The sequence below is a fragment of the Lepidochelys olivacea genome (genome assembly GCF_965140295.1).
Source record: "Lepidochelys olivacea isolate rLepOli2 genome assembly, chromosome: 6".
NCBI classification, from domain to species: Eukaryota; Metazoa; Chordata; order Testudines; family Cheloniidae; genus Lepidochelys; species Lepidochelys olivacea.
In genome coordinates this window covers 18,812,835-18,836,282 of record NC_140416.1, presented here as the reverse complement: position 1 = coordinate 18,836,282, position 23,448 = coordinate 18,812,835, and the positions used below count along the sequence as shown (strand labels likewise).

General features: G+C 45.8%; 1 protein-coding gene across 1 annotated transcript in view; it reads right to left on the bottom strand.

Annotated features, from left to right (window-relative positions):
- Positions 1–19,301, bottom strand: part of CRACR2B (calcium release activated channel regulator 2B) — a 76,058-nt gene extending 56,757 nt beyond the window's left edge. Inside the window, exon 1 of the mRNA XM_084629786.1 lies at positions 19,164–19,301. The gene's annotated coding sequence lies outside the window, so the exon portion shown is untranslated. The remainder of the gene's footprint in view (positions 1–19,163) is intronic.
- Positions 19,302–23,448: the final 4,147 nt, after the last annotated feature.

The following is a 23,448-nucleotide window of genomic DNA, read 5'->3' as shown; positions in this document are numbered from 1 at the left end:
TCGGGGTGGGGGGGGGAACCTGGAACCTTAAGATGATGAAGGTTTAGCACCAACACAACTGGGGTTTCATGACCAAGCAAGGCTGCCATTACCCAGACAGTCCCAGCTTATGGGGGCCTGTGGGGCTAGGGTTGAAGAGAACCCTATCGCACAGCTCTCTCTCTTGGCAGGGTACAGTGCCGCAAGCTTGAAGAAGCGAAGCTTCAGTAACACTAGACAAACCTCCAAGCCATTAACTCAAAGCTCTCACAGTTCCGCTCCCAGGCAGGTGAGACAATAACACAGGGCCAGCTCCTCCTCATTGGGGGTGAATTGACATAGCTCTGTTGACTTCATGGAGCTTTGCGGACTCACCCCAGCTGAAGATCTGGCTCTCTGAGCAAAGAAAGCCAGTCTGTACCCAGAGCACTTCATGAAAGCTCTGAAGAGTGAGAGTCAGCACCACTCTGTTGGGCCCGGGCTACTTGTTAATCAACAGGTGATGTGCCATCCAGGAAAACTTAACACATGACTGCCACCAGCTCAGCTACCGGAGCTCAGCAGGGGCACATCAGCATCCCCAAGACTCCTCTTGCATCCTGCCAGCGCCCCAGTCTCTCTCATGTGCAGCATGTTATTTCATTGCTCTCGGGAAAGCACTGTTACTGCCTGGCCGCACACACTTGGATGCCGTCCAATGTGGAGAAATGTGACATTGGAGAGAGAGGCTCCCCTTGTTACCACAATAATAATTAAAAAAAAAAAAAGCTGGACATCCTGTACTACATCCTGAATATACTTCAAGGTCACTAAAAGTATATTACACGGGAGGCTGCTTTTTCGTAAGTAGAGCGGGTAAAGAGTCCCCCCCCCCACACACACCTGCCTTCACTCTAGGTTCTGCATTTATGTAAAGTTGTGACCACTAATCAACTATTGGTCTTTTAACTATTCAGCACTGGTAGGAGTCATTTAAAAGAAAGGGGTGGGGTGGGGTTCCTTCCCCCTCAGCTAACCTCCAAGTGTGAAGAGGGGTCACTTTCCCTGTCAGTCGGCCCAGCTTGCCTGGTAGATTGCACATTTGGGCTAAAGGATCATGGCATTTACTATAGCAGACCAGACCGTTGGGCCATCACATCTTGAGGAATGATGACCTTGAGGCTAAGGCACTGGACTGCAACTTGGGAGCGGTGGGTTCAAATCCCCACTCTGACTTTCTGTTCAACCTTATGAAAATAATCTGGGAGATGTTCAAAGCACTATGCTTTGGCCTAACGCAGCTACTATTGATGTCAATGGGAGCTGGCTTGCATGGGAGCAGACTTAGGCCAAAACAAATCGCTTTCGAAAATCCCTCTCAGTCTCGCTGTGCCTCAGTTCCCCATCTGTAAAATAGGAAGTGATATTATTCCTTTCTCCCACCCTTTTTCTGTCTCGTCTATTTAGATTGAAAATCTTTTGGGGGCAGGGACTCTCTCTTACTGGGCATACATACAGTGCCTAGCACAATGAGGCCCTGATCTTGGTGAGGCCCTCGAGGAACTAACAACAACAAATGACATTCCCTGTTAGTCTGTACAGCTCTGCTGGTGTATTTCACGTTTGCCCTACGGAACCATGGAATTTACTGTATTATATCAGAGCACTGGTCCATTGAGTCCTTTTGTGGAGGAGGGAAACATTTAGCTAAAGCTTCCCAAGGGTGACAGTGGTTATTTAATGTCTTTGCTGTACAGAGATTGCCTCTCCAGCAGATCTCCACGGCATCTGGCATGAGTCACATCACTACATGGGATGCTGGAGTTACAGGGGAGGCAGATAGTTAAGAGACATTGCATCCATATTCCCTCACCCCAGCAATTCATTTCAAGTCTCTTTAGAAATGGACAGAATGAATCTGAGGGTCTCTTTACCATAATCTTTTCCAGGCTGCAAGTGCCACACAGGGGAAAGGAGATGGTCTCACGCAGCCTAATGGGCAAAGTGAACAGAACCATTCATTTGCTATTCCCAGCCTTTGAGATGGGGTCAAAAGCCAGCAATGGTTTGCAAAAATTAAAAGCACAAGAGGGTTTCCAGACACCACCATCTTCCCCAACTCTGTGCTTGGTGTTGTATCAACCTCTCCCTTTAGTGGTTTACAAGGCTCCTAGAAGGCTTAACTTTTCTGCACAAGGCATTTCAACAGCAAACACGGTGGGGGTGGCTGTTTGTGTCCAGTTTATACCATGTCTCCTCTCTCCAGTTCATACTATGCCTGCGAAGGCTAAAAGTATAACTGGATTCCAAAAGAATTAGATAAGTTCCCAGAGGATAGGTCTATTGATGACTATTAGCCAAGATAGTAAGGGATGCAACCCCATGCTCCAAGTGTCCCTAAACCTCTGACTGCCAGAAGCTGGGACTGGACCTCTTGAAACTGCCCTTTTCAGTTCATTCCCTCTGAAACATCTGGGACCAGCCACTGTCAGAAGAATGGATAGTGGACTAGAATGGCCATTGGTCTGAGCCGGTATGGCTGTTCTTATGTTCTTGCTTTTTCCTTTGAGGATCACATTCAATGAGAGACACACACACACATCGCCCAGTGGCTGAACTCTAGGACAATCAGACACATCCCAGTTTAAAATTTGCCCAGGGAGCAGTGGGTGAAAAGCAGAGATTTGCCCCTTTTTCTGCACAAAGCAAGTTCCAGCTGTTCAAAGCCTTAACTTTGCTGTTCAAAGCAGGCCTGAGAGGTCTTCACCAGCTTCTAAAGGATTAATCTGGTGCTTTAGGTGCACAGACTAAATACATTTTCTGAGGACAACGCACCCTGTTTACCTGACCCCTTCGTTATAAAGTAACTGTGGATGAAATCTTGGCTCCACTGCATTCAACGGGATGCAGCAGAGCCAGGATTTCACTCCATAGATCAAATGTGGAGTCCCCAGGCTTCTGGGAAACTTCTCGCAGGACAGCTGAAGTGTCCTGCGTTTTCCAGTTAAAACCCACATACATTTGGCTTTGTTTTAACGAGCAACATGCCTTGGACAGATTGAACAGCGTGTGCTCTGTGTTTATCAGGAGCTGCCCCATGGATCAAGCACTCAGTGTGTGAAACAGTGTTTGAAATCAAGCAAGAAGCAGAATGAGAGCAGAGCAGACGCTATCAGCGTGGGTCGCTCGCTTAACTACCTTTGTTCAGCTGTTCCGACTGCGTTCTGAAGGAGTTTACAGTACTGGATAAACGTCCTCCTCGCTGACTGTTGAGTCAGAAGCTGGCAGCAGTAACACAAGCACAGTGTTAAAAAAAACATGTATTTGTGGGGCTGGTCAAAAATTCTGTCAAAATGGTTTTTCCAAGAAAAACTGGGTTTTGAGCTAAACAAAGCTCACAAAGACGGTCTGCTTTCTGTGGAAATTTTCAATTTTCTATTGAAAAAACAAATGTCTGAAGTGGGGTTGTCAAGCGATTAATTGCACAGTTAAACAATAATAGAATGCCATTTATTTAATATTTTTTGATGTTTTCTACATTTTAAAAGACATTGATTTCTACTACAACACAGAATACAAAGTGTACAGTGCTCACTTTATATTTATTTTTGATTACAAATATTTGCACTGTAAAAAACAAAAGAAATAGTATTTTTCAATTCACCTCATACAAGTACTGTAGTGCAATCTCTTTATCATGAAAGTTGAACTTACAAATGTAGAATTATGTACAAAAATATAACTGTATTCAAAAATAAAACAAGGTAAAACTTTAGAGCCTACAAGTCCACTCAGTCCTACTTCTTGTTCAGCCAATCACTCAGACAAACAAGTTTGGTTTGCAGGAGATAATGCTGCCTGTTTCTTGTTTACAATGTCACCTGAAAGTGAGAACAGGCATTCACATGACACTGTTGTAGCCAGCGTCACTAGATATTTATGTGCCAGATGCGCTAAAGATTCATATGTCCCTTCATGCTTCAACCACCGTTCCAGAGGACATGCATCTATGCTGATGATGGGTTCGGCTCGATAACGATCCAAAACAGCGTGGACCGACGCATATTCATTTTCATCATCTGAGTCAGATGTCACCAGCAGAAGGTTGATTTTCTTTTTTTGGTGGTTCGGGTTCTGTAATTTCTGCATCAGAGTATTGCTCTTTTAAGACGTCTGAAAGCATGCTCCACATCTCATCTCTCTCAGATTTTGGACGGCACTTCAGATTCTTAAACCTTGGGTCGAGTGCAGTAGCTATTTTTAGAAATCTCACATTGGTACCTTCTTTGCGTTTTGAAAATCTGCTGTGAAAGTGTTCTTAAAACGAACATGTGCTGGGTCATCATCTGAGACTACTATAACATCAAATGTGGGTAAAACAGAACAGGACATACATAATTCTCCCCCAACAAGTTCAGTCACAAATTTAATTAACACATTATTTTTTTAACAAGCATCATCAGCGTGGAAGCATGTCCTCTGGAATGGTGGCCGAAGCATGAAGAGGCATATGAATGTTTAGCATATCTGGCAAGTAAATACCTTGCAACACTAGCTACAAAAGTGTCATGAGAATGTCTGTTCTCACTTTCAGGTGACATTGTAAAGAAGCAGCAGGGAGCAGTATTCCCCATAACTGTAAACAGACTTGTTTGTCTTAACAATTGGCTGAACAAGAAGTAGGACTGAGTGGACTTGTAGGCGCTAAAGTTTTACATTGTTTTTTGTTTTTTAGTGCAGTTATGTAACAAAAAAAATCTACATTTCTAAGTTACACTTTCACAATAAAGAGAATGCACTTCAGTACTTGTATGAGGTGAATTGAAAAAGACTATTTCTTTTATCATTTTTACAGTGCAAATATTTTAATAAAAATAATAATATAAAGTGAGCACTGTACACCTTGTATTCTGTGTTGTAATAGAAATCAATATATGTAGAAAAACATCCAAAATATTTAATAAATTTCAATTGGTATTCTGTTATTTAACAGTACAATTAATCATGATTAATTTTTTTGAGTTAATCGGGTTAGTTAATTGCGATTAATCAACAGCCCTAGACAGAAGACTTACGTATTTTTATTTGACTATGCCACCACAATGTCTCATGGGAGTTATAGGTCAGTTGTTTCACTCATCCATTCTCCTCCATAGGTTGGTCTCAAAGGTCAGGCTACATCTCACACAATGCACCAAGGTCTCACCCTCTTGGAGAAGGTTGGCAGTATACATAAGAGTCTCTAGCCGTGGTGCATCATGGGAGATGTAGTCCAGCTGTGGCCCCCAGCTTATAAAGGAGAACAGGGAGATGAGGCACTGCAACAGCATATCCAAGTCAAAATTTCCCAGGTTTGGCTGAAATTTCAGCTTTTGAATTTTTGCCAAAAAAGTCAAAATATTCAGCAATTTTTTCCCCCCCTAACCAGGTCTAGTATTTAGTTTTATAAGAGTATTTTGGGAACCTACCAGGTGTTGCCACAAAAGTGCCACAGTTGTTTTGAAACACAGCCACCCTAATGGTTAATCAAAAACTTAATCAATCAATAAGTCTGCCTCTGCAGACTTATGTATTTATTGGTAACAGCACCATGCAATTCTCTTCCACTTATCCAAATCCCCATCCCATTTGTGTACTGTTTCTTTAAGTCTAAAGCAAGAAGCCAAGGAAGCTAGGGAAGCTAAGGAGCTCTGCTTCACTTGCTTTTGGGATAACAACTCTTTGTGCTGCTCTTTCATATTGTCACCATTCACCGCCTCTCTCCCTCGCCCCCCAGGGTTTCAGATGTTCCTGTAACCCTTCAGAGAAAGACAGGAATTGTCCTTCACTTCTCACTCCTGGACCTGCCAACATTCCAAATCTAAAAGCAGGGAAGGAAATGAGAGAGGGATACACACATCAGTGCCATCAAAATGAATCAGACTTTGTCAGATCAGGTGCATTCTAGGAGGCGGAGCTCACTAATGAGTCAAGTTATAAAGTATTTGGCTCTGGGGTAAGCAGTTTCCTTTAGGCACACAGACGTTACGAGCCCCTAGTACATCCATCCTGTCTCGGACAACAAGCAATATCAGCTGCTTCAGAGGAAGATGAAAGACATTCTGAAGATGGCAGTAATGGGATAACCTGTCCCAAGCCCCAGAGGAAGTTCCCTCCTAACCCCCATTCGTTAGTGGCTGGTTTATATTCTGAAGAAGGAGGGCTTCTGTCCCTCTCTGTTTTGGAAGGGCTTCCTCAGGCAAGATGGGAAATGCAAAGAGGTAAGAGCATGGAGTCAGAGGCTACCCTGTAAACAGACAGCCATGGCTTAGATTTCCAAAGCAGCCTAAGAGAACCCATCTCTTCTGGAATTTCAGTACGTGCATAATTCCCTTTGTAAATTCTGCCCCATGTTTGTCCCCAGGTTTTGTGCTTTGCTACCTGCTTACAAAGAGAAGCACATAGAGCTTTGGGGACATGGAGGGAGAAGAGTTAAACATTTGGCTAAACAGGGACTGGCCCTGCACAGCAGAGTAAAGTGGAACATATGGTCCCCCATGAGTTCTCTATTAAACCAGCCTTTGCTGGCCTCCTCTCTCCTGGCACCACCCAGAGCCTTCCCCTCCCTCCCGTTTTCTCCACTGGAAAGGAAAAGCCAGCCAATTTGTGATGATGAACCGGGACTCTGGTTTGTTATTAAAGACAGCAGCTTCAGGGCTTCAAGCCAATACAAAGCTGTCCTTGGCCTTCTCCACTCCTATCAGCTGGGCTGGGGCCTTATCCCAGGGCCAGGAGGAAAAAACACACTGAGGCCCCGACAGGGCAACTCACCATTGTGTGGCCAGGTTTAATCCCCTTCACTTCCCATACCGGGCCCAACATATCTCCACAGCAGCCCTCAAGCATAATATTTGTCCACCAAATACAAGTCCCAATGTACAAAAAATGACAGGGTGGGTGGGAGTGGCCAGCTCCTTAGAGAGAAAACATTCTTGGAAACGTTACCAGCTCAGAAACTCCAACCAGTAGATTAATTGAAAGAAAAGGCTTTTTATCAGTTATGCAATTTTCAGCCTGTGGAGGGAGGATTTGTGAGCTTCAAATAATCCCCATACCTGCAGGAGCCAATGACAACATGACCTATGGAAAGCAAAGAGAAATGCGGGTCGTTCTGAGGGAATTTCTGAAGTATGATCTAATGGCTCAGATTCCAAAATGGAAGAGAGGAGGTACTGATCCAGCTGCAAAGGCTGTCACCCACGGGCACACAGGTCTTCAAATGACTGTGGCACAGATGTGTGTGTGGGGGGGGGACTAACACACTAGCTCTTCAATCAGGAGAGACAGGTTTAGGTTACACACGTAGTGAGAATGGTGGTCTCCAATGGAGACATGCTGCCAGGGTGATCTGCACAAGTTGGTAGAACCCAGTCATATTAACCTCCAGATACAGGTACACTGGTTAGGTGTATAGTTCTCTAGCTCTAGGATGAGCCAGTGTATGTTTTGGATACGGTGCCAATGAGTCCATTTGTGATACCCCTTTCAGTCCCTCTCCTACTCCAGCCTGTGCCTTTTTCCATTTCTCCCCATACATGGCATGCCCTCCCCTAACCCATTTGCCAAGACACCAAACCCTCCTTCCGCCAACCAACCGAAACCCCACAAGCCACAACCCCCCCCCCACCAACCTCCCCCCCTCACTTTTGCTACCTCACCTATGGGAAGTGAGGAAGGATGAAGAAAAAAATCCTTAATTCACTGAATCATCAAGATGTGGACATGCCTTACACCCCAATCCTGTAGTCTGCTCTACAGGAATCCTGTAGCCTGTTTCAGTGCGACTCCATAAAGTCATAAGTATCTGCCCATGAGATTACAAGATCAGCTGTTACTGATTAACAACATTATCTTCGTACTCCTCTCCTCACCACCGTGGCTCCCGCTGTCATCTCAAATTCAGGACTGTAGGCTCCTTGGGGCAAGCTCATGTTTAGTGCCTAACACAGTGGACTGCTGATCTCAGCTGGTGCCTCTAGGTGCAAGCATAATACCAATAAAGAAGGGAACTGTTTGCTTACATCTGAGTTTTGCAGAAGATTTCTCATGCCCTCAGCATAGTCCTCCTCCTAGATTCCTTTATAAACCTGAGCCACATGTTAACAATACTCACTAGGTTTCCCTGAAGCTAGTTTTGAGCTTTGCATACTGAAACACTGAGCTTATTAAGTAAAAACATAACAAAAATCAAAGCCATGTTAATGCAGCATTAAGGTTACATGGATAAAGGTCAGGAAATGCAAAAGTTATGCAAAAAGAAAAGGAGTACTTGTGGCACCTTAGAGACTAACCAATTTATTTGAGCATGAGCTTTCGTGAGCTACAGCTCACTTCATCGGATGCATACCGTGGAAACTGCAGAAGACATTATATACACACAGAGACAAACCTGGCAAAAGTTATGGTTTCCAAAGTAGTGCTAACTCAACCACATTGCTCATCCGGTGTTTTTCATGGTACCTGCTCAAAGGGAAGAGAGTTCATCCACTGAGGCCAAAAAGGTTTTTGATTTAGTTAAAGTGTTTTGCTTATGGATTTTTAAATTTTGTTCTTAGGGCAAGTGGATTTCCAGGTAGAATTCATACTATTGATTAAACCGTATGGGCTCCATTAGTGCTGTCCTAAATCAGGGCAACAGCAAGGATTTTTCAGAGGGACTAGTGATTGGGTGCCTCCAAGTTTTGGTTGCTCAACTCGACTTAAAAGGACCTTATTTTCAGAAAGGGCAGAGCGCCCATCCTCTGAAAAAATCAGGGCTTTTTCAGGCATCTCCAGTTGGGCACCTAAAAAGTTTTGGCACAAATCTAAGAGAGAATCATTGATGTGACAGATACACACCAAGATCACCCTTTCTCGCTATGCCCCCTCAACAGAACCAGTGGCAGCCAGTACCAGAGAAAAATGAAAAATAAAGGGGATTAAAAATGTTAAGGAATGTCTGGACAGCAATTCTGCAGTAAGCTACGTCTTTTTTTAAAGTGTGGATTAAAACATACAGTGTTCAACTCGATCTCATTAATATCTCTCAGGGGATTTTCTGTAGTTCTATCACTGCCTTTAGTATTCTGTTAGAGTTTGTTCAATGCAATTTCTCTCTTCTTCCTTTCCTCTTCTCGCCCTCCCAAACTCAGAGAAAGGGCTGGGTGTGGGTGTGGGTGGGTGTTTTTTACACTTGATTGCCTTGTGGCTCAGACGCTACCCTGGGAGATTTCAGTTCACTTCTCATGTGACGTTGGACAAGTCATTTAATCTCTCTCTCTCTATGCCTCAGCTCCTCATCTTTACAATGGGAACAATCCATCCCTACCTCACAGGGGTATTGTGAAGATAACATCCATTAATAATCATGAGGCACTGGGGAACTATGGGAAAGAGGACCATAAATTCCTAGACTGATCAACTGATTATGTAGGACCTACACCACTGAATGGTCCATTCCTGCAAAGGAGAAGTTCAAGAAGCTAACAGAGTATCGCAAAGCTGGGCTGACATGAACAATTTACTTCACCAGCACAAACAAGCTAAAGAGACCAGGATCAGGTATGAGGGACCTTGAGCACCTCTCTGTCATCAGTCCAGGCCTTGTCCCACTCACACAGCTGCTGAGGTCTTACCTTTAAATTCTATGCAACTCTGGTACACATCTCACTGGGGTGGGGGGGGGGCGGGGGAGAAATGCAAATGGATCACTTGACATGGCAGCTTAAATCAGAAGCCAGATTTGCATGGAAAGCAACAGGATGAGCCAAATATTTCCAATGACACAGCAAAGAACTGAAACCTATTATCCATCCATACTGGAGCTTATGGCTACTAACCCACAAGTGGAAGGGGCAGAATGGGGCTGTATCTTACCATTTGATTATCTCACTCTGGTCCTGCTAGACTTTTGAGTACCAGTTTAGAGGTAGATTAGAGATACTGGGGAATTCTCTTTAGGTAAGAAGGGAAAAACTGGAGAGAAACAGGTTGCTGTTGGACCTGAAAGCTGCCATTGTGTCTAGGAGATGGGAAGCCAGACTCAGGCATTTGTAGCAGGATTTTCTTACATCTATCACAGGTGAAAAGCCATTGGGTAAGGTTACACGGCCCTTGTCAGGTGATAGCCAACCCCTCCCCCTGCAGATATTCTCTAGGAAGCCATTATTAATTAAAGTAATTAAATGCTCCCAAGGCCTGATGATCTTGGGACCATTTAAAAACTGAATTTTAATCCCCGTTCCCTGAGAAAGAGAAAGCAGTCGCAGCCCTCTCACTAGTGGTATCACCTATTGGAGGGTCCCCCCGCCGCACATCTGCCTCGCAGATACAAAGCTACCACCTGCCACGGTCCCCTGTGAGTTCCCAAGAGGGGGTCCATCACATTCACACCTACCTCTCAGGTCCCAGCTAGTCCAGGAGGGCCCACAAATCCAAGCCAGAATGTAGCCATGACTGCCAGAGCTGAGAAGGATTAAATACATTTTGCCTCATCTAGAGTAAGCCAGTCTCAACCTGATTATTTGCAAGATTGTACCTAGGAGGGGAGCTGGATTCAGTCTGGCTGTAAAAGATTCCCAAGCTAATGCTCTTCATTGGAAATCTGCTAGGGTTGCCCATCCTCCAGGATTGTCCTGGAGTCTCCAGGAATTAAAGATTAATCTTTAATTAAAGATTATGTCATTTGATTAAACCTCTGGGAATATATCCAGCCAAAACTGGCAACCCCAGAATCTGCTATGGTGGAAAAGGAAAATCTGCATACACCCTCCATCCTTTCCCCCAGTACGTCCCCAGTGCTTTGGTATGAACCGTCACCAACCTCCCCAGTCTCACACAAGCAGCCAGGAGGGGGCACTCTCACCACATCGGCCAAAGAGGCGATGCTGTGCAGCTGAGAAATACTCACAGATGTCCTCTTACTTTTTTGCCTCTGTGTCTCAGCTGTATTTGCAATGGTTGTGCAGCTGGATTTCTTCAGAACACTTTGAGCAGTCAGCATACTCCCTGCCTTTAGATTAGGACCAGGCAAGAGTAGATGCACATGTACAGAAAAAAACAACCAAGTTGGGTTTACATTCTTTTATGAAGGCAGCCCAATCACTCCAAGGAAAGATTTTCATCCCAATAGTGGCATCATGTTACGCCCAGTCATTTACAGCTTAATGAACACAGCATTTATTCACATGATACAATACAGGATGCAGAACCATGCAGAAAATGTATGCAACTCTCCAGCCTTCTGGGAGCCAGCAAAAAAAACCCCAAGAAACCAGAGAGATAAATAGAATCTCTTGCCTAATAAGATTTTGTCCAGCTTCATCCTAACCTCTGAGGAAAAGCCCATAGTCGATTTATTTTTTCTTTTCCGCTGTTCCTTAGCAAGATGCCAATTTGCTTTTGTTTTATTTATAACTAAGACCCCTTCTTTGACGTTAGCATATTAGATCAATAAGTCCCAATATGCTAGTACTGAGACATTGAGAGTTACATCAGAAGGTTCCCCCTACAAAAACACAGACCAGGAAGACAAATAATTAAGATTCTTGCACTTTGATCCAGACTGCTTGGTGTCCATTTAGACTGTCAGACAGAAATGTAGATGGTCATCATGAACCAGATCATATAGTAACCAATATCTGTTAATCAGAACAACTCTCCAAGAAACGTGAAAGGATGGTCCAATGGTGAGGGTGCTACCTCAGCCCTCGGGAGACTTGGTTCAATTCCCTGCTCTGCCACAGACTTCTTATGTGACCTCGGGCAAGTCACTTAGCCTCTCTGTGGCTCAGGTCCCCAGCTATAAAATGGAGATGGTAGCATTGCCCTACCTTACTGGGGTTTTGTGAAGATAAATACAACAACAACTGTGATATGCTCAGATACTACAGTGATGTGGCCACATAAGTACCTTAGATAGAAACAGAAACTTCCTCCTCCTGTATACAGCAACACCTTCCCTACCACAGGAGTTACTCACCTGATATCATATACACACAGAAGGATAATAATTTGAGAAAAGCACAAAAACTCTCAGCATATTCATATGTTCACTGATCCTTTCAAGTAAGTGCCTCCTTAACACAGGCAGGTGCCAGTTACGCCATGCTACGTTGCCATGACATCCCCAGACCTAGCGTAAGCTTATTGGTCTCCATCTGGCCACGCTCTGGGACCTTTTGAGTGTATGTCAGAGGATTCAAGACTCCCCCAGCTACTTCTCATAGACAGGGGTGTCTTTCTCCCCACCACCGTGAACTCTGCTCGCCCCATGAGTAATTCCTCAGAGATCTGGCCGGGCCTGTACAGCCCTCGCTGCTGCGGCTTTGCTGTTCCAGGGGCTGAGCAAGCTATATTAAGGCTACCTTGGGTATGTTGGCTCAAGCTGCAATCGTTCCTCATGACTGCAGTATAGACACACCCTTAGAATGTGTATATCACTAGATATTGCTATAGGCATAAAAAAAAAATCACGCCTGCATGCATACTCATACAGACAGCACAGCTGGCAGGACAGATAGCCACCCGAGTACAATCCCATCCAGGACCCTGGCTACTCTGTAAGTAGACATACCCTTCGAGAACAGGGTATGGATGCTACTAACATCCTCCCACGCAGAAATAATCTAACACTTGAATTTCCTCCTTGCCTATCGGCTCAGAACATCATGCTAAAATTTCGCACGCTGGCAATAAACATCCTCCTCCTCGAACAAACCAATGAGTCAAATAAAACATTCTTGGAGTCCGTGCCAACACTCTAGACATGAGTCACGAAGCCCTGCCACAGGTGGCAAAGGGAGAATACCTGCTGGGAAAGCCTAACTACCTACCAGCATCTGGGGGGTGCAGGACTCATTCTCTCAACCTGGGTTAGGGCCAGGAGAATTCAACAGAGCTCTGGCTCTGACTCAAAGTTCACAGCACCAGAATCTCCACACGACCCACAACAGACGCCAGCCCTGAGACGTGCAGTGTTGTCTGCTCGCATGAGTTTGTCACAAGTCTTGCAATACGTGCTGGTTTTCTGAAAGTCCAGCTCTGGAGTCATGTGATTAAACAAGACTCTCGGGTTTCATTTTAAAAATGAAAAAAAAATGTCTCTAGCCCTCCTGGTTGCAGCGGAAAGCTTGAACACATGATCTGAGAGCAGGGGAAAGGCTCAGAAACCACAAAACACAGCAAATGAACCCCCCAGCTTATTTTGAAAATTCTCGTGATTTTTGGTGCTTGACTCATGATTTTTTGAATGTTTTGAGCTGCCAACATGCAATGTGCCCTAGAACACCAGCAGTCAATTATTTTTCTCAAGGTCCAAATTTCTTGGTCAAGGTATAGTCAAGGTCCAGTCTCCAGAGAAACTTTTTTCACACCAGAAGTGTCCCTGTTCAACAAACACATACAACGCTGTGCATTGGTAATGTACCCCATTGCTTATATTTTTAGTGCATTAAATGAAACATAAAAGCAAACCACCGTATAACCTAAAAATAACCTCCAAGAAAGATGTAATAAATTACATCTGAAACTGAGAAAGTATATATGCTCAGTTTTTTATTGGCAGAAACTGATGATGGCAAAAATTAAGCAAATAAGGAATTAAGGAGAACCAGTCAATCATTATTTCACAGAATAACATATTAGAGGTCGCATTGTGAGAGAATGAGAGGGTAAAAAAGTTTAAAAATAACAATATGGATAATAAGTAAATACAAAGATTTTGCAGTCCGTTCCAAAGCATCTGGCATTCCAGATTTGGTCTGCCTATTGACTACCCCTGCCCTAGAACATGGGACAAGCAGAGAGGGAATAAATCACTGAAGCCACCTCAGGACTTCCTGTACAGAAGCAGAGTCAAGGTGAGGCACACTGAGTATAGCACAGGGGTTCTCAAACTGGGGGTCCAGACCCCTCAGGGGGTCGCGAGGTATTACATGGGGGGGTTGCAAGTTGTCAGCCTCCACCCCAAATCATGCTTTGCCTCCAGCATTTATAATGGTGTTAAACATATTAAAAAGTGTTTTTAATTTATAAGGGGGGGGTCGCACTCAGAGGCTTGCTATGTGAAAGGGGTCACCAGTACAAAAGTTTGAGAACCACTGGTATAGCATGTTCCTTAGGACATGTTCCACAGGAAGGGAAATAGCTCTTGGCAACAATCATGGACTTAAGGCTTTGGGATGCAGGATGAGGAAAAGAGGACTTTTGCTTTACCAGCACCAATAGAAGTGATCAGAACATCTCCAGGTAGCATCATCTCCATTTCACTCCTCCATGCTTCACCAGACCTCACAGTAAGCACAGTGACAATCAAAGGAAAGAGAAGCTGGCCTATATTCATAGAGCTGCCCTTTTTTTAATGTTGCCGCAAAACCAATGGCTCAAGATTCAAATATTTAGTGAAACAAAATGTGCACCTTAGTCTCTACACAGAGATCCACGCCTGGTGTAAGATGACACAGCTCACCTGAAGTCAATGGAGCTGTGCACATTTATACCACTTGAGAACCTTGTCCAGTCTCTCTAAAGCCAAGCTAAGCACCTTCAAGTAGATTAAATGGGATTCAGCCCCTAGGGCAGTCCCATCATCAGACCAGAACAGGTTTAATGAGTGAATCCCATGTATGAGATTTTTGCCATTATACTGGGAAAAGTAACTCTATCCTCCTACATGTCAAAGCTGTTGCAATGACTGATATCTGTAAAGTCTTTTCAGCATGAAAAATGTTACGTGGGTAATGAATTTGGTACTGGTATGATTTGTTTCACTGTCAACTGATCGGATCCCTTTTTTCCCCCCTCTGCTGCTTCTTGGCAAAGCCATGAGCAATAGTAGAGAAACAGGGAACTGTCTTCTGTCTGCAGACTAAGGAAGATGGTATATCTAGTTCTCATTTGGAAACTGATCTTTGCAATAGTAAATAGTAGAAGGTTATTTTTTTTAAAATAGTTTATATTCTGCAGAAATTGATGGCAAGGGCTTTTCAGTTGCATGAGAAAATTTTCCTGCTCACTAGTGGCAGACAGCATAGGTGCTGACTCCATGGGTGCTCTGGGGCTGGAGCACCCACGGGGAAAAATTAGCGGGTGCTCTTCACCCACCAGCAGCCAAGCTCCCCTCACCCCCCGCCACCCTTCCTCCTCCCTGAGCGCGATGCATCCCTGCTCCACTGCCTACCTTCCAGGGCTTCCTGCCCAGCTGCCTCCAAACAGCTGTTTGGCAGCGTTTGCATGCTCCAGGAGGGAGGGGGAAGAGTGGGAATGTGGCACGCTCAGGGGAGGAGGCAGGGAAGAGGCGAGACCGGGGCGGGGATTTGGGGAAGGAGTTGGAATAGGGGCAGGGAGGGGGTGGAGTTGGGGCAGGGACTTTGGGGAAGGTTTGGAATGGTGCCAGGGCAGGGGTGGGAAGAGGCAGGGTCTCATAGAAGGGGTGGAGTGGGGGCAGGGCCGGGGGGGTGGGTAAGAGCAGGGTCAAGCATCCACTGGAAAGAGGGGAAGTCGGCGCCTATGCCACACAGTATAAATTGTTAGGGCTTGAAAAATCAGCTGATTGGCTGGTCTCTCTATTGATACTGGCAACAAAGATGGAGAGGCTCTGGGAGTAAACAGATCTCTCACCCATTGAGGGGATTTCCACATACCAAGGCTGAAGACTATGAACAGACAATCACCTATCCTATGAATCAGTACAGAACTTCATCCATTCAAATGTTGAAAGGGATCTAAATCTTCATGCTTGAGGTCTTAAATCTGTCTAAAGATTAGGCTAAAACCTTTAGGGGGGAGAGATTACCTCACATTTGCCTACTGCAGGGTTCCTTTCACCCTTCTCTGAAGCAGCTGGTGTCAGAGGCAGCGTACAGGCTTAGATGGAGGACTGGTCTGATCCGCTGTGGCAATTCCTATGTTCCAGTCTCCTGGGCTGTCCAGCCAGCACCCTTTTAGCAGCACAGAATGCATATTCTTTAAAGTATATGTTTACTTAGTAGTATGAGCCCAATAAAAATCTGTATTAAAAAAGGGACAGGATGGTTTGAATTACACCCAGAATTCAGGGTAAACCAGTTTAGTAAGAGGTTCTAGGTGTTTAGATATTCTCTTTATGCATGTGCTGTTTGTAAAGGACACATTCATCAGCTCACAACAGCAATCTCCCGGACATCTCCACCAGAAAATCTTGGATAGCTGAGAGAGACACTCCCAGATTATGATGTCTCTGCAGGATATTCCTGGCCAAGATACACTGACATTTATATGTATCTGAAGCTTGCAGTCATTGGTCTCTTTCCCCTGCTGCTTTCAGGAAGCCCCACAGGAAGGATCTGAGGTTACATACACAGTCACTGCAGTCATCCATACTCATGTGTAGCTGAGAGGAAGGCACCAGGGTTCAAAGACAGGACTTTCCATTGTAAAACATCATGCTTTACTGGCTCTGACTTAGAAAGTTCAGCTAGCAGAGAACCATTTTAGCTGATAGGTTTCAGAGTAGCAGCCGTGTTAGTCTGTATTTGCAAAAAGAAAAGGATGTAGCTCACTTCATCGGATGTAGCTCACGAAAGCTTATGCTCAAATAAATTGGTTAGTCTCTAAGGTGCCACTAGTACTCCTTTTCCATTATAGCTGAGCAAGTCATTATTCTATAGAGGTCCCCTACACCCCACCCAAACATCACCCTCTTCTGCACACTGAATGTCATCTGCATCCAGACACTGGCAAGGGAGGAGGTGGATGATCACCCGATTTGCATGTAGATATTGGAAAAAGAAGGAGGGAAGAGCCCCCCATTGAAGTCAGTGGGAACTTGCCTGCACACAATGACTTGCAGCATCAAGGCCCTACACTGTAAACTGCTCTGGTCAGTGCCCACATCTTTGTTGTCTGTAAAAAGAAAAGGAGGACTTGTGGCACCTTAGAGACTAATCAATTTATTTGAGCATAAGCTTTCGTGAGCGTGCCATGCACTCCACAGCACTATATACAAGTGCAAAAGCCTTACAGTTAGCCTTACAGTTTGCTCCATCCTATAGGGTTAGAACCATATTTAATCACCCTACCATTATAAGGCAGTGTCTGGGAGGGAAGAGGGCTTAAGGCAGCAAACTTAAACCAGGTTGCCATCTTTTACAAGAAAGAGACTAATAAGTTAGACAGACAGGGTGAGAAGAGCCCTGCAGTGACTAGGAAGAGAGGCATATTTAATTCTGAATGAGCAAGAACATTCCCAGCTCAGGGGGATCATCCCAGTGCAGTATTAGGCCAACTTTCCCCACTAATCTACATACCCCACATTACAAGCTTTCAGATAAACGCAGAGTGAAGCATAAAAAAATTTTTTTTAAGAGACAGTCAGACCTACTTAATCTAGGCAAGGTGATCCAATAAAGCCAGGTGAGTGTTCAAGTGAACGGGGTGCTCCATTGACTAGTCTGCATGAAAGTGAAGCTCTGGAACTGAGCTGAACCAACGATTTTGTCCTAATCCCCGCATTTCTCTCCCTGGACTCTGTTGGCAGCTGCCTTCAGAATATTCACTTTCAATGGCTTATGACCAGTCAGTACCTCCATCTTTATACTGTCATAATCACCTCTGTGTCCTACTGGCAATGTACAGGATGAGAAGGAAGGAGCTGTGAAAAGGGATATAAATGTACCCTTCTAAAAACCCAGGAGCTCCAATCACTAATCTTTTCATAAAAGGCTTTTAGAAACAGATGTGCTGAACTTTTATAGTTCTCCAGCTCAGGGAGAATGAAAAGCTCAAAAATATCCTCTCTTGTTGCTCTCCATGGTTATTGCTGCAGGACCTGAGCTAAAGGCTTAAGTCAAAACACCAAGCAAACATACAGTCACAATGAATGTTCCAGACAATGTTCTGTATACAACACTCTCCTACACCAAGAAGCCACTCTAACAATTTCAATCAAACATTAGTGATCCAATCTAAACACTCAGCAGAGCAGCAGCTCTGATAGGTGTGTGGAGGGAAAGGGAGTATATACAAAGGCTAAAGCAGCAAAAGCTCTGAATGAGTTCTCAGTCTGAGAAGAAACACTGAGCTGGGTAATTCAGGGGGACGCTCCCCATTAATGCTTAGAAACTCCAGATATGGGCAGCAGAATATACAGCCCCAAAATAGAGTAGATTAGGCCTATTGTATCTATAGCCAACTGGAGGTATTCCTTGGTCACTCCCAGAGAGTATTTAACTACCCCCTTAACCTTTCACAACACAGACCAGTGTTTCCCTGGCAATAATTATCATCTACCAACCTGCCAGGCAAGGGCTCTGGAACAGTTTTTATAGTTGGGGTGTTGAGAGCCATTGAACCAAACTGTAACCCTGTATATAATGGAAACCACTTCAAATCAGGGAGTGCTGAAGCACCCCCTGCACCCCGACTTCCAGCACCTATGTTGCCAGGGCCAAATGGAAAACAAGGAGCCAAAATTATGGACACAAGTTGGGGAGGGGGCCTGATGGAATGAGAGTTTTACAAGCATGTGTCACCGGCTCATTACTCAGCCCCCTGATGGAAATCACACAGGGCAAGAGGAAACCGGGGGAGGAAGGGGGGAGACAGCGTGAGGGGGGAGGAGAAGGGGGGGGCACGGATCAATAGAATTCTGAAATGAGGGCCCTGGAAGTGGTAGGAGCTGGGAAATCTGACACATACACCCCCGCCCCAGTTCCCTGTAGGGTGACCAGATGTCCCGATTTTATCGGGACAGTCCCGATTTGGGGGTCTTTTTCTTATATAGGCTCCTATTACCCCCCACCCCCTGTCCCGATTTTTCACATGTGCTGTCTGGTCACCCTAGTTCCCTGCCACAGGGGCAGAGCCAGACTGAATAGCACTGGCTCCAGGGCGAGCACCCCAGGGCAGAGCTTTCAGGGAAATGCCCCCCCCCTGCTTCTTGGGCTAACAAGATCCAGCCCCACCCCATGTTGACTGAACCCAACTTTACCGGCCAGACTTGGGGATTCAGAAGCGAAGCCACAGGAAGGGCAGAGAGGAGACTGGCCTGGAGGGGGGGCTCGCCTGGGAGTCTGCAGACGGAGCTCATTGGGAAAGCATCCGACCTGGGAAATGATCCCTCCAGAGACCCCCGCCCGCCCGGGAGCGCCGCTGGAGCCGGGCACGGCGCGCAGGGGAAAGGGAGAAGCCGCCGGCTGCTCTCCGCTTACCTGGCGCCTGGGCTCCGGGCCGGGGAGCCGGAGCGGGAGCCGCCGGCGCTTACAGCTGGAGGCGTCTGAACCCGGAAATGCCAGGAGCCCAGCGGGGCCAGGAGCCCTGGCAAAGCCCCGCACACGCCAGGCGCCTTAACCCGCTGGCTGCTGCTTTGCAGGCGCAGCGCCCCGAGCCTGCCAGCCCCAGGGCAGCCTCCGCCGCGGGGGGGGCTGCCCTGGGGCTGGCTCTGGGGATGCCCCCCCACCCCCCGCGGGGCTAGAGCAGCCGGGGGGAGGCTGAAGGCGTTTGCCAAGCCCACGTGGAGTTATTGCTTTTTCCACCCCCTGCGCAGGGAGAGCGCCCCGAGGGGAAATCCATGGGGAACAGGCAGAGAAAGCTGGGGGGGGGGGCACAAACGATCCGCGGGGCTGGGGGTTGAATCTAGCTGTCCCCAGGCTGAGACACTCAAAGGCGAGCCAGCAGCCGCTTCAGGGGCGGCGGGGAGGAGCGAAAGGGAATCAGCCTGAAGGGCTCACACGCGAGGGGGAAGGAAGCCCAGGGCCAGATGCCAACGGGATGAAATGAACAAACCCTCCCGTTCAATCTGTCCCCCCGCCGCAAACTACAGGGAAGACGGGGTGAGGGGGGGGCAGTGAACAGGGCTGTGAAGCTAGAAAGAGCCGCCGGTCAATGGGACACTTGGAGAATTTGAATATATACAAATTAGCCTGGCCAGGTTGTATTCATCCCCACTCTGTATTAAGGACATCCAACCTCAGTCCTGCCATGGGTCAGTCGCAAGCCTAAAACTCACGCTGATGCCTGTTTAATTAACAAGGCTTCCGATTAATAATGTCCCTTCGAGAGAGAGGGGGGGAGGGAGGGAGGCGGCATTTTAGGGGGGAAAGCAGGAGAGGTTTTCTAAAAGAGAGATTAGCCTGTCGAAAGCATCCCAAGAGAAGGGAGGCTTTGTGTCCTATCTACATTTTCCAAGCGCTTGGCAATGTGCGGGGTGGAGTATACTTCGATAAATACCTATTTTCAAGTTGAGGTTAAACTCCTTCTCCAGTGTAAAGCTCTCTTGATCTATTGGCATGGAAAAGGGGTGCATAGTACAAATAATTGTGGGATGTAGGGAAGGTAGGAGTTAAACATCTTACCAGATCGGAGCCTTCATTTGTATATATGAAAAAATAGTTCTGGAATTGATTTTGATGACTCTGATTCAGCTCCGAGCGGATTCTATAGGGCCAAATTAGACCCTTAGAGAATATGGGTTGTTGATGAAAGGTTAGCATGCTCTGTCATATTATACCTGTACATGTCATGCACTATCTGTCCTCTTTAGTGAGAATTATATTTCCCTTTGCTAAGAGTCAGATTGTGATGCTTTTACTTATGCTAAATAGTACATTCCTCCACAAGTAGAGCCACTGGTTGGAGACAGAGTGACCTAGACCTAGGGGATGGAGCTCTAGACTAGGACTCAGGAGAGGTGGTTTCTATTCTGGGCTCTGTCACTGGCCTCCTGGGCAAGTACACCCCTCCCCTCATACCTCAATTTCCCCATCTGTGTAATGGGGATATGGATACTGACCTCCTTTGTAAAGGAATCTGAGATCTATAGCTGAAAAGAGCTCAGTGCTATTATTGGTTTCAGAGTAGCAGCCCTGTTAGTCTGTATTCGCAAGAAGAAAAGGAGGACTTATGGCACCTTAGAGACTAACCAATGTATTTGAGCATAAGCTCTTGTGAGCTACAGCTCACTTCACCGGATGCATTCAGTGGAAAATACAGTGCGGAGATTTATATACATAGAGAACATGAAACAATGGGTGTTACCATACACACTGTAACCAGAGTGATCACTTAAGGTGAGCTATTACCAGCAGCAGAGCGGGGGTGGGGGGGAGAGAACTTTTTGTAGTGATAATCAAGGTGGGCCATTTCCAGCAGTTGACAAGAACGTCTGAGGAACAGTGGCGGGTTGAGGGGGGGGGAATAAACATGGGGAAATAGTTTTACTTTCTGTAATGACCCATCCACTCCCAGTCTCTATTCAAGCCTAAGTTAATTGTATCCAGTTTGCAAATTAATTCCAATTCAGCAGTCTCTCGTTGGAGTCTGTTTTTGAAGTTTTTTTGTTGAAGAATTGCCACTTTTAGGTCAGAAATTGAATGACCAGAGAGATTGAAGTGTTCTCCGTCTGGTTTATGAATGTTATCATTCTTGACATCTGATTTGTGTCCATTTATTCTTTTACGTAGAGACTGTCCAGTTTGACCAATGTACATGGCAGAGGGGCATTGCTGGCACATGATGGCATATATCACATTGGTAGATGTGCAGGTGAACAAGCCTCTGATAGTGTGGCTGATGTGATTAGGCCCTATGATGGTGTCCTCTGAATAGATATGTGGACACAGTTGGCAACGGGCCTTGTTGCAAGGATAGGTTCCTGGGTTAGTGGTTCTGTTGTGTGGTTGCTGGTGAGTATTTGCTTCAGGTTGGGGGGCTGTCTGTAAGCAAGGACTGGCCTATCTCCCAAGATCTGTGAGAGTGATGGGTCGTCCTTCAGGATAGCTTGTAGATCCTTGATGATGCATTGGAGAGGTTTTAGCTGGGGGCTGAAGGTGACGGCTAGTGGCGTTCTGTTATTTTCTTTGTTGGGCCTGTCCTGTAGTAGGTGACTTCTGGGTACTCTTCTGGCTCTGTCAGTCTGTTTCTTCACTTCCGCAGGTGGGTATTGTAGTTGTAAGAACGCTTGATAGAGATCTTGTAGGTGTTTGTCTCTGTCTGAGGGGTTGGAGCAAATGTGGTTGTATCGTAGAGCTTGGCTGCAGATAATGGATAGTGTGGTGTGGTCTGGATGGTGTAAGGTACAGTCCAAGATAACTAAGAGCATTACAATCTGCCCCTAAATAGCTTGTGATGATGCATCTCCTCATACCTTAACCTAGGATAAGAATTGGGCCCAAAATGTTGTAAGGATCCCTCCCACCTCACTTGTCCTGAAAATTACCTGAAGTATTCAGACACATCCCTCTGTTTTACCTCCTTTTTCCTCTGTCAGAAGAATGTGGGAATGGCCAGCAGGAGAAATATCAGGAATAAAAGCAACAGCAACCTGAGGATGAAACAGTACCCAGGCAAAGCATAGTCTGTGCTCAGCTACCCGGCAGTTCTCATAGCCCCCCTGACTCCGCTCACAACCTGCATCCAAGAATAAAAGGCATCTCAGGTGTCACCAAGACCTTATCGAATGACTATAAATTCTGAGCATGGCATGCCCAGGACTTGGATATTTGGTTATTCTGAAGAATCCAGCACTGTCATTAAAAGCAAAAGGTTGTTTGATCTGTCAGTCCTGCACTACAGACTCTAAAATATGGCTCCAATTTCCACTGCCTGCTGTGTGTTGAACCTGCACATCCCTCTGTAACACATGAAGTGCACAAAATTATTTTACTATTGTCAGTATTGGCAAACTCAAGTGTTTGAAAACTAGGAGTCAGGCCACCACAAATGATGAGATTTTTAAAATCTCATTATTTTAACTCAGACAAGTTTTGGGGTTCTTTTTTGCCTTTTTTTTTTTAACTTGGAGCCTTTCAGATGCACTCAGATCACATTTTCAAACTTTTCTCCACCACCAGAGTGCTAGAGCCTGTAAAAGAAAGGTCAGAATCTAATATAATCACATGACTCCAGGAGCTGGAGCTTTAAAAAGTCAAAACTCCAAATATCACAAGAATTGATATCACTTTTTAAACCCTGGGGTGAAATCCTGGCCCCATTGAAGTCAATGGCAAAACTCTCATTGACTTCAGTGAAGCCAAGATTTCACTCCTCGTGTCTACCATTCAGTGGAAGGAGCAGCGCTGTTCTCTGTCCCCTCTGAAACCTCCCTCTTCTCCCTTGTTTGTAAGCAGGGGAAACTGAAATGTAAAGGAGACTCTCAGCTTTCATTAACTTTTTTTTAACCCTTTGAAGAGCCTGGTGATTGGCACCAGTTAGCAGATTGCTGAGACTGAACAGGACCTGCATCTGTGCTCTCTCTCTGCAGCAGGAGCCAAGGGACCTCACGATCTCTCACATGCTTTTGAGCTGTACCCCAAAGAACCATTTTGCCAATCCAAAAATAACACAAAGCAGCAGCAGTTCTGGGGGGAGGCTGCCCCAGGTTCCCACGCCCCCACTTATTCTTAGCAACTTGCTCCCCACCACTCAGAGAGTTAATTAGAGCTGGGAATAGAAACCAGTGTGACGCTCTGTACCTCGGGGGAACACCCTACACTGCCA